The 3,399-nt window shown below is 33.2% G+C and overlaps 1 long non-coding RNA gene across 1 annotated transcript in view; it reads right to left on the bottom strand.

The window, feature by feature from the left end:
• Positions 1 to 203, bottom strand: part of LOC126506406 (uncharacterized) — a 10,951-nt gene extending 10,748 nt beyond the window's left edge. Inside the window, exon 1 of the long non-coding RNA XR_007593215.1 lies at positions 33 to 203. This is a non-coding gene — a long non-coding RNA (uncharacterized lncRNA). The remainder of the gene's footprint in view (positions 1 to 32) is intronic.
• Positions 204 to 3,399: the final 3,196 nt, after the last annotated feature.

Consider the following 3,399-nt stretch of genomic DNA (forward strand, 5'->3'; position numbering starts at 1 on the left):
TAATATTCTGTGTAGCCCACGAGCTGGCTTACCAGGGAGGATCTTAACCTGCGTCTGTCTGGAGCGGGAGAACCATGGCGACTCCTCACACAGCTTCTTTTTCCCAGCATTCTCCTCTGTCTACTCCGCCTACCTAATTTTCTATCCAATAAAATGGGCCAAGGCAGTTTCTTTATTAATAAGAAATCACTCCCACATCATAATGTGTAAATGTGCCACACTTTCTTTATCCATTCTTCAGTTGAGGAACATCTAGGTTGTTTCCAGGTTCTGGCTATTACAAATAATGTTGCTATGAACGTAGTTGAACAAATGCTTTTGTAGTATAATTGAGCATCATTTGGGTATATTCCCAAGAACTGACTTTGCTCATGTTATTCTGTTATTTTGGAATTTTTTATTTCTTCCTGTATTTCTCTTAAATTTCAGTTATAGTTAATTATGTTGATATTTCCTAAGCCCAATGCTGTATTCTACTGAAGAAATCTATTAAAGGCATTTTCTTTCTCTTACTGTGAATTTAATTTCCAACATTTCCTTTCCCTCATCTTTTAGAATTTTTTTCTGCACGAATTACCATATGTTTTACATATTATCTGCATGTACGTTACAATCATAGCTCTTTTAAGGTCTCTGTCTGTAATCACAATCCTGTCATATCTCAACCTGGTTTTCATGATTACAATGTTTCTACTGTCTGTGTTTGTCTTACCTTTTGTCCTACTTTGTAATTTATTTTTAGGAGGGAATTTAGACCAGATAAGTATAAACTTAGAATAAAATTTTATGCTAGTGAATAGAAATAGTAAAATGTCTGATACATGTTGCTACTGTAAGACCCAAAGACATCACAGTTTGTTGATCTCTGTAGTTGTATTTCTTTGAGTCAGTGAACTTCTCTATGGACAGATATCCAGCAAGAGTAAATTGTTGACTCTCATTTCCATTTTATTGATGATATTCAACTATTACTGCATTGGATTACTGCTATTTTTTTATGGCAAACTGTGAGGTGACAAGGTGATTCTTTTGAAATACTTGTTTTACTTCCTTAATTGAACAAGATGTTTGGAGAAGATGAGAAGGTAAAATTCTCTATCACCTGGAGAGTTTCTTACTCTTTGTGCTCTTGTAAAGCTATTTCCACTAGAGAATAGATATTTTTATTAAGAAGATTCTAGAATTATTTACTTTCTTCCTCTTGATGTCTTAGAGTCATAAGAGAATCTATACAAATCCCAATTTTGTTAATCTGGACTAAGGTAAGGCTATAAATTCTCAAAATTTTACTGCCCTAACTAAACATAGAAAAGACACTACTTATAGAAATACATGTTATCATCATTCAAGCGTGCCCGCTGCTTAGTGTTTCATATCAGAGAAGAAAGTATTAGATAATAAATACTATTGAAAGTGCTGTTCCCTTTAGGTTTAGGCCAATAGTTTTCTCTACAGCATCAGGTTTTTTGAATAAATTTTAGAGAATGTATTAATTTTTCACTTTTCCATATTTGTATCCCACCTCCTTCTCTTTCTTTGTCTATGTTCACCCCTCACCCTTTGTTGTAGATTAAGATTATAATCTTCCTATTTTGGAGTGGTCATTGTTAGTGTTCCTTATTGCCAAAAGAATTAAAAAATGCTACCCTATAGTTAACACCGAACCATTATGTCTTGACAGAATATAACCTAATATCCAAATGCTTATAAAATATGGACCTGTTTATGCAAAGAAGATGAACTTTAAAGCTACAAGCAGAAATTACTTTTTTGCATGTTGGTTTTCACTGGGAGTAAGCCATAATAGTGAGAATCTAGTGGATACATCAAGGTAGAAGACAGAGGGGAAAAGCATTATAGAAAAAAAATTTGGCTCCAAGAATTTTTGGGGACTCTTGGCATGGAAAGCTAGGTGTGGATTAGAAAAGATATTTTACTACTGGTTCCTGTACATGTCTGACTTTTTCTAGCATTGTTTCTATAACTGGTCACTTGAAGCACACATTATCGTTTGGCTTTTCGGAAAGGTTTCTACTGAAAAATGAGCAATGAATCTATAGAGCAATCTGTTTATTTTGATTGTGGTCTGTGTGTTTTCACATTTGCCCCCCCCCCCAGTAATACCACCCATCTCCTTAAAATATTCATAAGATATCCAGAAAACTGATAGACTGTACCAGTGATAACTGGTCTCTTGAATTGGCAGGGTGATTAGAAGCTATGTGGTGTAAGTATACAGAATTTTGAAGGTTAATTGGACTGAAGCACAGCTTGTATAGAAACAATAGAAAATGAAGCTTAGAGGAATGTGCAGTTTAATGGCACGGAAGCATAGTTTGTATAGGAAAAATAGAAGATAAAACAAAGAATGAACATTTAATAGTTCCATTAGCAATGCAGAGGAGACATAAATTTGGAAGCATTGAGAACCAGATACATTTTTTTTTATCACAGAAGAGTGATTAATTAGTATAAGTTCTTTAAAATAAACTTTGGAGGCATATTGAAGAGACAAAATGGTTAGGTGATGTGTTTATATCATTTCAACATTCCTTTATAGCTTCCAACTCCTGCTGTGACATCTCCCATGCCTGCTCAAATTTATGATCTTCTCTTAACATCTGTATACTAGGTTCCTAGGTTCCTAATGAGAATATTTTTTCTTTTGCCAATATATTGAAGCATATTCCCTGCTTTTTCTCTAAGTTTGTCAGGTTATCAAGTCTTAGATTGAAGTCCTTGATCGAACTGGAGTGATTTGTTGCTGTTGTTTTTTTGTTTTTGTACTTGGAATGTGTGTGAAGTAATATATTTATGATATAGTTTTACTTCTTTATATATTGTGCTCCTGTTACAATATTGCTGATAAATGGATGAATCTAGATATATACTTTCATCAGAATAACTTAGACAAAGAAAGACAAGGGCCATGTCTTCTTTATAAGGTTGCTCTCAATCTTTAGATATGTGTGTTTAAATTGAAGTACCTTTCAAAATCTGAGAACTACAATCAGAGGCCATGTGAAAGAATTTTAAGGGAGTAGATTATATGAAGTGAGTAAAAGGAATAACAGGAATAAAATGGAAATCATGTTGGTTTAAATAAAAGTAAATCAATATATACTGTGTATTTTCCCTAATTTAGAAGTTTTCATATCACCTTCCTGTATACTGACAACTAGTCTACAAGAAGAAAGCAATCAGATTTTTACCAGTTCAGGATCCTCTAGGGCCCTTTGAATGAAATATGTAATGTCAAAAACAATACAGACATACAATTCATTTCAGAGGAGCAACTAGGTAAACAAAAATAAGAGGCAATATATTGGGAGACTCTTTAATATTCCTAATCAATTTTTTTAGCTTTTAATATAAAAATAAATTATTTTATTGTGTTCC

The sequence above is a fragment of the Alexandromys fortis genome, unplaced genomic scaffold, assembly GCF_014885135.2.
Source record: "Alexandromys fortis isolate MF-2015 unplaced genomic scaffold, M_Fortis_MF-2015_v1.1 scaffold_0, whole genome shotgun sequence".
In the NCBI taxonomy this organism is placed as follows: Eukaryota; Metazoa; Chordata; class Mammalia; order Rodentia; family Cricetidae; genus Alexandromys; species Alexandromys fortis.